The following is an 11043-nucleotide window of genomic DNA, read 5'->3' on the forward strand; positions in this document are numbered from 1 at the left end:
TGGAAAACAAGATCCTTGAGCGACTATATAGTGCGAGATAGGCAGTTAGCAATTCTCAGCCCTATTCCATTCACTACATCTTTCCGCAACTGTCAAACAAACTTTGTGCCCATAATTAGTTTTTCATTCTGCAATATGATGTGGGCTCACTTGGCACTCCCTAGATTAAAACTGTGTGGCTGGTCGGGACTCGAAGCTGGGACTTCTGACTTCCGCGGGTAAGTGCTCTGTTGTATGAGCTATCTTCACGAGATACGTTTATATTTTTAACTCCGCCAGTACCTTAGTTTCTCCACTCTAAACTTCACAGAAGTTCTCCCGCATATCTCGCAGGATTAGCGTACCTGGAAGAAAGGATACATAGGAGCAATGGCTTAGCCGAAGCCGAAGGAAAGTATGCATAATGAATCTTCACTATGTAGTGGCGTGTGCGTTGATTTAAAACTTCTTGGCAGATTGAAACTGTGTCGAATAGGGACTCAAACATGGATGGATTGACTTTAGTGAACGAGAACTCTATCAGAAAGTTTAGAAAGCATTCTGTAATTGGAGCAAAGTAGCGGTCGGTGTAAACTGCCAAAAATCAAATAAAAACCGTCTCGATAGCGTTTTCAGGCTGTTTAACATCTGAAAACGCGATCAAGACAGTTTTATTTTAATTTGGAGTACTTTATCGACTGAAGGATCCAAGCACGACTCTCCCACCATCACACATTTTCTCCCAGTGGCACCTCCCTCTTATTTATCTCTTCCCGCGAGTAACATATGTTTCAGATATATGTCTTCCTAACATTTTCCCTGCTACAGATTGTTTTCGTCTAGTATTATATAATATCTTAGTAATTCCTTCAAATACGTAAACGATGTGACATGTTCCAATTACCATTGTTAGCTTTCTGTACGTAACTAATGGGTGCTTTTGTAAATACGCAGGCTTTTGTGGACGTTCTCACTGAAGTTAAAATCTTCTGGGTTATTAGGCCGCGTCAGGTTTCTTCTAAAATGTTCGACGTTTCGACCCCTCTGCTGGGATCTTCTTCAGGATCTTTTGGTGTCCAATAGTGCTAGAACACGGCAGTGCACCTTAACTTCAGAGTTCATGCTCTTTCTTACGGATTTGTCAAGATTCAAGGTCAGCTGAAATTCGTAACCACAATCTAAAATATTACCTAATATTACTGCGTTTTCCAAGGCTCGTCCAACGCCGATAATTGTCTGTAGACAATAGCATCGTTACCGAGGTCTCTGTAGATACTACGAAGCCCATCCGATTAATCTTATACGCGTATTTCTTCGGAGTGCAAGTTAAACGCCACGAAGCTAGCAGATAAAGCGGATGCCAAGTGTCAACTCCGGGCAGCGCAGCCGCCCCGGTCGCCGAGGTGTGGAGACTAGGTGTGGGCGACCAGGTAGCGGCGCCTGTGATGTGGGGACGGGCGCACTAACTGGCCCCGCCGCCGCGGTATCGGCGCGTCTCTAATCTGGCTAATTAGTGTCTGGCGACTGCAGGCAGGCAGCAGCCAGCAGCCGTCTCTGGCAGCGCCCGCCTCCTCCAGTTAATTAAGCCGAGATAATCCGCCGCGGGCCCTGAAAGCGCCGCTGACGCGCGCACTGCGGCGCCGAGCAACTCGGTGCGATGCGACGCCAAGAGACGCCGGGCGACCTCCCAGCGTGTGGGCGTCGCGACGCTGCATCGGCATCTGCCCGCGAACGGCTGAAGCCGTCCTGGCTCACGAGGTTAAGTGCAGCCCACAGGGACGGATCTCTCCTGTACGCTCTAGACTTCCAGAAACCGACGATTTCGTACTGACGTTTCAAGCACTTGTGTATCTGATCTGTACAGTTTTATTTGATGCGGCAGTCCACGGTATCTTCTCCTGCGCGAAACGTGACGACTTTTCCACCTATGGACAATATACAATCCTGGAAATTGAAATAAGAACACTGTGAATTCATTGTCCCAGGAAGGGGAAACTTTATTGACACATTCCAGGGGTCAGATACATCACATGATCACACTGACAGAACCACAGGCACATAGACACAGGCAACAGAGCATGCACAATGTCGGCACTAGTACAGTGTATATCCACCTTTCGCAGCAATGCAGGCTGCTATTCTCCCATGGAGACGATCGTAGAGATGCTGTGGAACGGCTTGCCATGCCATTTCCTCCTGGCGCCTCAGTTGGATCAGCGTTCGTGCTGGACGTGCAGACCGCGTGAGACGACGCTTCATCCAGTCCCAAACATGCTCAATGGGGGACAGATCCGGAGATCTTGCTGGCCAGGGTAGTTGATTTACACCTTCTAGAGCACGTTGGGTAGCACGGGATACATGCGGACGTGCATTGTCCTGTTGGAACAGCAAGTTCCCTCGCCGGCCTAGGAATGGTAGAACGATGGGTTCGATGACGGTTTGGATGTGCCGTGCCCTATTCAGTGTCCCCTCGACGATCACCAGAGGTGTACGGCCAGTGTAGGGGATCGCTCCCAACACCATGATGCCGGGTGTTGGCCCTGTGTGCCTCGGTCGTATGCAGTCCTGATTGTGGCGCTCACCTGCACGGCGCCAAACACGCATACGACCATCATTGGCACCAAGGCAGAAGCGACTCTCATCGCTGAAGACGACACGTCTCCATTCGTCCCTCCATTCACGCCTGTCGCGACACCACTGGAGGCGGGCTGCACGATGTTGGGGCATGAGCGGAAGACGGCCTAACGGTGTGCGGGACCGTAGCCCAGCTTCATGGAGACGGTTGCGAATGGTCCTCGCCGATACCCCAGGAGCAACAATGTCCCTAATTTGCTGGGAAGTGGCGGTGCGGCACCCTACGACACTGCGTAGGATCCTACGGTCTTGGCGTGCACCCGTGCGTTGCTGCGGTCTGGTCATAGGTCGACTTGCACGTGCACCTTCCGCCGACCACTGACGACAACATCGATGTACTGTGGAGACCTCACGCCCCACGTGTTGAGCAATTCGGCGGTACGTCCACCCGGCCTCCCGCATGCCCACTATACGCCCTCGCTCAAAGTCCGTCAACTGCACATACGGTTCACGTCCACGCTGTCGCGGCATGCTACCAGTGTTAAAGACTGCGATGGAGCTCCGTATGCCACGGCAAACTGGCTGACACTGACGGCGGCGGTGCACAAATGCTGCGCAGTTAGCGCCATTCGACGGCCAACAGCGCGGTTCCTGGTGTGTCCGCTGTGCCGTGCGTGCGATCATTGCTTGTACAGCCCTCTCGCAGTGTCCGGAGCAAGTATGGTGGGTCTGAAACACCGGTGTCAATGTGTTCTTTTTTCCATTTCCTGGTGTGTATATGCCGTGTTAACTCAGTGACAAATATAAAAAAAAAACCAGTGAAAGAGGAGCCCAGTGCAGGGAAATAGAACTTTTGGTTTCGTGAGTAACTGTGCTTAGAATGTCAGTCATTACTTGGATTAACATTGACATAAACGTTATGGTTCAGAGTGGAAAGTAGGAGAAGGTTGTGTGGGCGTAACTCTTTAGCAACATTTACGCCGTATTTAGGACGTAATTCTTTAACAAAATTTAAGGATATTTATTAACCAACTAGGTTAGTATCCTGCATTGCCCTAGTATGGATTTATTCCAGTCATCTATTAGCTTGCCTTGCCTCTTCACTCCCCTTATCTCCATCCATTTCCTCGTATTTCGTTCACTGTACATCTCTCCGCTTTCTATGATCTCGTCCAAACCCCCTTTTCTCTGTTCATGCCTCCTGAACCTCTATCTGTCCACAGGCTCCTACCCCCTCTGACAAACAGCTCTTTTCGCCTCTGCCCATCTCTTACTCCTCCCCTCTAAGATCACCTCTTCCTTCCCCTTCAGCTCTTCCTTCCCTTCACCTCTTCCTTCCCTTCTATCATCTCTTGCACCTTCTCTAAGTCCAGTTCCTCCAATCGCCACTTCCTATTCCACCCTCTGGATCCGTCCCTTCTTCTCCCAGTCTGTTCTTCCACTCCTCTTTCATTTCTCAGCCCACTCCCTCTACCCCATCTTTCTGCAAATCTCCTTCTCTTCTCTCTTTCAGTATAATATCCCTTTTCTCTGTCCATCCCCTCCTCCCCCCTCTGTTTCTCTATCATTACTCAGTCCATTTCCTCTTCGCACTAGTCCCTGTCCGCTTATGACTCCCTCTCCCTTCTTCCTCCTCACTCTCTATCCATGTCCTCCTCGCCATTTCTCCCTCCACGTTGTCACCCACAAGCCTATGGGAGACTGCTAATTCATACACTCCCAGTACTTCATTCAAGATAGTAAGTAATATGTATACAAGTGCGGCTGAATTCGATCGAGGCATTTAGGAGGATGCTTTTACCTGTGGCTTTGCACACATACGCACATGTTACACCCATCTCAAATGTATGTGACACATTTCACAGATATCTGTACACATATGCCTCTTGTCTGTGTAGCAAAATTCGCCCGCGGTTTCGTGTCCACGCAGCTCACGTTCTATGGCCCTGTTGCCCTGAACTATGGGCTGTACAATGATGTAATTTTCCAGTGATATATGTAGATACTGTGTTCGAAATATTTTGCGAATAGAGTTGGTCATAAAGGAATAATTTATTCAGAGGTGTTATGTACATTTTAGATGGAGGGGCAGAGAGGAAATAAAAAGTAAGGAACTCATGATGTCAGCTGTATCTGGGCTTTATGCGGAGACAGCGGCGCCGAACAAAAAATGTGTGCCGGATCGGGATTCAAATAAGGGACCTCCAGCTTGCAAGGCATTTGCGTTAATCAATGCGCCACCCACCGCTTTCACTATAACCATGAAGAGCGCCTTTCCCTTCCCCTCCCCCCTCCCTCCATCTAAGTGCTCTTCATATGACTCTTTTCAAAAATACCTGTCTGATTTGAGCGGTCCTGTCAGCATGTTAAGCTCCGACCAGCATAGTGGTCATAGAAAACTACACAAACCTCCTCGGCAAAGAAAAAGCCTCAGTCTCTAAGCAGATAGGCACGAAATTTAATACAGAAAAAGTTTTACATAACACTAAACGGAGAAGTATAAAACACACAACAATCTTTCTTAGCCCAAAATAGCAAGCAAGCAAAGCTCCACTCTCTGGTCAATGGGTCATTAGCGACTGACCGACCACCGCATCAGTCTCTGCAGTGGCGTCATTGGAATGGCGTAGGGTCAACACACTGTTGTCTCATCCGTGGTTGGCTCTCTTTATCTTGGAACCGCTAATTTTATAAGTGGCGCCTCATTTGATGTCATGAAACTGAGTGCATCCCGTTCCCAGCAAGGAAAAATTAATGCCGATTCCCTGGACTCAATCCCAGATTTTCCACATAGCAGTCAGCTACTCTGAGCACTGAGCTACAAAGGTGGACATAACCCGGAATACCAAAGCCTAAAACACGCTCAGTCCAAGCCGACACCTCTACTAACACTCTGTTAACAAAGGAGCAAGGATTGGCAGTAGAATACACCATCCCAAGTTATCCTCTGTTGGGCACAATGAATGCCACCAACAGTGAATGCCTACAAAGAGAAATTAAAATTTCACTTAAGACAATAATAAATTAAATTCTACAAATTTCTCGTTGCAGCTGGGAGTGGCAACATTCTTTGCTTTCTGCCAGTGGAATGCTAATGCCATAACGTGATACATTATCTGACGTAAAGACTTCCAGGTTCATTACTTGTTGGAGCACGTGTCAAAATGCTTCTGATAAAGATAAAGAGATTCGTATATAAATAAGATGATGTTGAATCCACCTTAAGTATTTTACTCTCTGTATCACACTCACGATACGTGCTGCTAGGATCCCTTTTTGTGCGAGCACGGTGGCACTCACCAACTAATCCGCTAAATAGTGAAACTAACTGAATCATTTACCTGATGTTGACGCACGCGGGTATTCTCTTTAATCTTCCATCATCGTCTTTTCTTAATATCTTCTCAGCAGGCCGCTGTGGCCTAGCGGTTCTAGGCGCTTTAGTCCAGAAACGCGCTGCTGCTGCGGTCGCAGGTTCGAATCCTGTGTCGGGCATTGATGTGTGTGGTGAGCTTAGGTTAATTAGGTTTAAGTAGTTCTAAGCTAGTGTACTGATGACCCCAGATGTTAAGTCCCGTAGTGCTTAGAGCTATTTGAGCCATTTAATATTTTCTCATTACCAAATTTGTAATCTTCCTTGTGGCTCAGCAAAAAAATGGTGTTTGTACTACGGCAACTTGTTCCTTTGAGAGTCTCAGCAAAGTTTCTCATCTTGTTTCCATGGCATTGATACCTGTTTTTCACTGAAGAGCCAAAGCAAGTGGTACACCTACCTGATATCGTGTAGGGTCCCCGCGAGCACGCAGAAATGACTCAACACGACTTGGCATGGACTGGACTAATTTCTGAAATAGTGCTGCAGGGTACTAACAACGTAAATGCCGCAGGGCTGTCCATAATTCCGTAAGAGTACGAAATGGTGGATATCTCTTCTGAACAGCACGTCGAAAGGCATCCCAGATACGCTCAATAATGTTCATGTCTGGGAGGTCTGGTGGCCAGCGGAAGTGTTTCAACCGAAAAGAGTGCTCCTGGAACCACTCTGTAGCTATTCTGGACGTGTGGTGTGGGGTGTCGCACTGTCCTGCTGGAATTGGCGAAGTCCGTCAGAATGCATAATGGACATGAACGGATGAAAGTGATCAAAAGGAAACTTAAGTACATGTTACCTGTGAGAGTGGTGTCTAGACGCATCAGGGGTCGCATATCACTACAACTGCACATGTCACACACCATTACAGAGCCTTCACCAGCTTCAACACACCCCTGCTGATATGCAGGCTCCATGGATTCATGAGGTTGTCTCCATACCCATACACGTCCATCCGCTTGAACAACTTGAAACGCGACTCGTCCGACCAGGAAACATGTTTCCAGTCATCAACAGTCCAATGTAGGTGTTGACTGGCCCAGGCGAGGCGTGTAGCTTAGTCTCGTGCAGTTATGGACGGTGGGCCTTCGGTTCCGAAAATCCATACAGATGATATTCATTGAGTGGTTCGCAAGCTGACAGTTGTTGATGGCCCAGCACTGAAATCTGCAGCAATTTGGAGAAGGGGTGCTCTTCCGTCACGCTGAACGATTGTCTTCAATTGACGGTGGTCCCATTATTGTAGGATCTTTTCCGGCCGCAGTGATGTTGGAGATTTGAAATTTTAGAGGATTAACTAAAGAAACACAGCTTTTTGCCTTGTTTGAAAAATTTTATTATTAATGTTACTTCCGAACATAGGTTTCGGCTTATAAGCCCATTTTAAGTACATCGATTTTATTAGGTACTTCAAAATGGGTTTTGTAGGCGGAAACCTAGGTTGTACAATAACATTAATAATAAAATTTGTGAAGCAAGACAAAAAACAATGTTTGTATAGGTAATTTACAAAGTTCCAGTAAGAGCCCACCGTTGATTCAATTAAAATGATTTTACCAGCAAAAAGCTTTTTTTATTACTTGATATTAACTGATACCTATTTTGACAGATTATATTCATGGTACACTCGTGGAATGGTCGTACGGGAAAAGCCCTACTTCATCGCCACCTCGGAGAAGCTGTGTCCCATCGCTAGGGGGCCGGCTCTACATCACGTTGAAACTCACTTATAATTTTCGATAACCTGCCATTGTAGCAGCAGTAACCAGTGTAACAACTTGTTGTCTTATATAGGCGTATTCTGCCCGTTAACACATCTCTGTATTTGAATATGCGTGCGTATACCAGTTTCTTTGGCGCTTCAGTGTATAATGTGAAGCATGTGCTTTGTCCAGCGTGCGGAACAGTACTTCTTTTACTTCTCGTACTAAACTGTAAACTCCCCTCCTGGTATGGACCAATAATCGGTTAATCGCTGAACTGAATCATTTGCTTGTTATTCTGTAGCATCCATATTTCTTTTTTTGTTCATAATTAAAACCGACTGTCGCAAAAGCTAAAACGGGGCATACAGATCACTTGGACAGTAATAAATTGCATATTAACTATTTACTACCGATGCTTAGTTTCACAGGGCACTGAAAGACCTGAGTCGAAACAAGGCGCCGGGAGTAGACAACATTCCATTAGAACTACTGAAGGCCATGGGAGAGCCAGTCATGACAAAACTCTACCAGCTGGTGAGCAAGATGTATGAGACAGGCGAAATAACCTCAGACTTCAAGAAGAATATAATAATTCCCAAAGAAAGCAGGTGCTGACAGATGTGAAGATTCCAGAATGAGATTTTCACTCTGCAGCGGAGTGTGCGCTGATATGAAACTTCCTGGCAGATTAAAACTGTGTGCCCGACCGAGACTCGAACTCGGGACCTTTGCTTTTCGCGGGCAAGTGCTCTACCAACTGAGCTACCGAAGCACGACTCACGCCCGGTACTCACAGCTTTACTTCTGCCAGTATCTGTCTCCTACCTTCCAAACTTTACAGAAGCTCTTCTGCGAAACATGCAGAACTAGCACTCTTGAAAGAAAGGATACTGTGGAGACATGGCTTAGCCACAGCCTGGGGGATGTTTCCAGAATGAGATTTTCACTCTGCAGCGGAGTGTGCGCTGATATGAAACTTCCTGGCAGATTAAAACTGTGTGCCCGACCGAGACTCGAACTCGGGACCTTTGCCTTTCGCGGGCAAGTGCTCTACCAACTGAGCTACCGAAGCACGACTCACGCCCGGTACTCACAGCTTTACTTCTGCCAGTATCCGTCTCCTACCTTCCAAACTTTACAGAAGCTCTTCTGCGAAACATGCAGAACTAGCACTCCTGAAAGAAAGGATACTGTGGAGACATGACTTAGCCACAGCCTGGGGGATGTTTCCAGAATGAGATTTTCACTCTGCAGCGGAGTGTGCGCTGATATGAAACTTCCTGGCAGATTAAAACTGTGTGCCCGACCGAGACTCGAACTCGGGACCTTTGCCTTTCGCGGGCAAGTGCTCTACCAACTGAGCTACCGAAGTACGACTCACGCCCGGTACTCACAGCTTTACTTCTGCCAGTATCCGTCTCCTACCTTCCAAACTCTACAGAAGCTCTTCTGCGAAACATGCAGAACTAGCACTCCTGAAAGAAAGGATACTGTGGAGACATGGCTTAGCCACAGCCTGGGGGATGTTTCCAGAATGAGATTTTCACTCTGCAGCGGAGTGTGCGCTGATATGAAACTTCCTGGCAGATTAAAACTGTGTGCCCGACCGAGACTCGAACTCGGGACCTTTGCCTTTCGCGGGCAAGTGCTCTACCAACTGAGCTACCGAAGCACGACTCACGCCCGGTACTCACAGCTTTACTTCTGCCAGTATCCGTCTCCTACCTTCCAAACTTTACAGAAGCTCTTCTGCGAAACATGCAGAACTAGCACTCCTGAAAGAAAGGATCAGGAGTGCTAGTTCTGCATGTTTCGCAGACGAGCTTCTGTAAAGTTTGGAAGGTAGGAGACGGATACTGGCAGAAGTAAAGCTGTGAGTACCAGGCGTGAGTCGTGCTTCGGTAGCTCAGTTGGTAGAGCACTTGCCCGCGAAAGGCAAAGGTCCCGAGTTCGAGTCTCGGTCGGGCACACAGTTTTAATCTGCCAGGAAGTTTCATATCAGCGCACACTCCGCTGCAGAGTGAAAATCTCATTCTGGAAATATCCCCCAGGCTGTGGCTAAAGCCATGTCTCCACAGTATCCTTTCTTTCAGGAGTGCTAGTTCTGCATGTTTCGCAGAAGAGCTTCTGTAAAGTTTGGAAGGTAGGAGACGGATACTGGCAGAAGTAAAGCTGTGAGTACCGGGCGTGAGTCGTGCTTCGGTAGCTCAGTTGGTAGAGCACTTGCCCGCGAAAGGCAAAGGTCCCGAGTTTGAGTCTCAGTCGGGCACACAGTTTTAATCTGCCAGGAAGTTTCATATCAGCGCACACTCCGCTGCAGAGTGAAAATCTCTTTCTGGAAACATCCCCCAGGCTGTGGCTAAGCCATGTCTCCACAGTATCCTTTCTTTCAGGAGTGCTAGTTCTGCATGTTTAGCAGAAGAGCTTCTGTAAAGTTTGGAAGGTAGGAGACGGATACTGGCAGAAGTAAAGCTTTGAGTACCGGGCGTGAGTCGTGCTTCGGTAGCTCAGTTGGTAGAGCACTTGCCCGCGAAAGGCAAAGGTCCCGAGTTCGAGTCTCGGTCGGGCACACAGTTTTAATCTGCCAGGAAGTTTCATATCAGCGCACACTCCGCTGCAGAGTGAAAATCTCATTCTGGAAACATCCCCCAGGCTGTGGCTAAGCCATGTCTCCACAGTATCCTTTCTTTCAGGAGTGCTAGTTCTGCATGTTTCGCAGAAGAGCTTCTGTAAAGTTTGGAAGGTAGGAGACGGATACTGGCAGAAGTAAAGCTGTGAGTACCGGGCGTGAGTCGTGCTTCGGTAGCTCAGTTGGTAGAGCACTTGCCCGCGAAAGGCAAAGGTCCCGAGTTCGAGTCTCGGTCGGGCACACAGTTTTAATCTGCCAGGAAGTTTCATATCAGCGCACACTCCGCTGCAGAGTGAAAATCTCATTCTGGAAACATCCCCCAGGCTGTGGCTAAGTCATGTCTCCACAGTATCCTTTCTTTCAGGAGTGCTAGTTCTGCATGTTTCGCAGAAGAGCTTCTGTAAAGTTTGGAAGGTAGGAGACGGATACTGATGTGAAGATTACCGATCTATCAGTTTAATAAGTCACAGCTGCAAAATAGTAATGCGAATTCTTTACAGACGAATGGAGAAACTGGTAGATGCAGACCTCGGGAAGGATCAGTTTGATTCCGTAGAAATGTTGGAACACGTGAGGCAATACTGACCTTGCGACTTATCTTAGAAGAAAGATTGAGAAAAGGCAAACCTACATTTCTTGTATTTGTAGACTTAGAGAAAGCTTTTGACAATGTTGACTGGAATACTCTCTTCCAAATTCTGAAGGTGGCAGTGGTAAAATACAGGGACCGACAAGCTACTTACAATTTGTACAGAAACCAGATCGCAGTCATAAGAGTCGAGGGG

The 11043-nt window shown here is 47.5% G+C and overlaps 5 non-coding genes across 5 annotated transcripts; 3 read left to right on the top strand and 2 right to left on the bottom strand.

The window, feature by feature from the left end:
• Positions 1-8627: 8627 nt before the first annotated feature.
• Positions 8628-8702, bottom strand: Trnas-cga (transfer RNA serine (anticodon CGA)). Its single transcript has one exon. It is a non-coding gene; the product is annotated as a tRNA-Ser (tRNA).
• Positions 8703-9227: 525 nt separating this feature from the next.
• Positions 9228-9302, bottom strand: Trnas-cga (transfer RNA serine (anticodon CGA)). The gene has a single exon. It is a non-coding gene; the product is annotated as a tRNA-Ser (tRNA).
• A 221-nt stretch (positions 9303-9523) lies between these two features.
• Positions 9524-9598, top strand: Trnas-cga (transfer RNA serine (anticodon CGA)). Its single transcript has one exon. It is a non-coding gene; the product is annotated as a tRNA-Ser (tRNA).
• A 526-nt stretch (positions 9599-10124) lies between these two features.
• Positions 10125-10199, top strand: Trnas-cga (transfer RNA serine (anticodon CGA)). Its single transcript has one exon. It is a non-coding gene; the product is annotated as a tRNA-Ser (tRNA).
• Positions 10200-10424: 225 nt separating this feature from the next.
• On the top strand, positions 10425-10499 carry Trnas-cga (transfer RNA serine (anticodon CGA)). The gene has a single exon. It is a non-coding gene; the product is annotated as a tRNA-Ser (tRNA).
• Positions 10500-11043: the final 544 nt, after the last annotated feature.

The sequence above is a fragment of the Schistocerca gregaria genome, chromosome 4, assembly GCF_023897955.1.
Source record: "Schistocerca gregaria isolate iqSchGreg1 chromosome 4, iqSchGreg1.2, whole genome shotgun sequence".
In the NCBI taxonomy this organism is placed as follows: domain Eukaryota; kingdom Metazoa; phylum Arthropoda; class Insecta; order Orthoptera; family Acrididae; genus Schistocerca; species Schistocerca gregaria.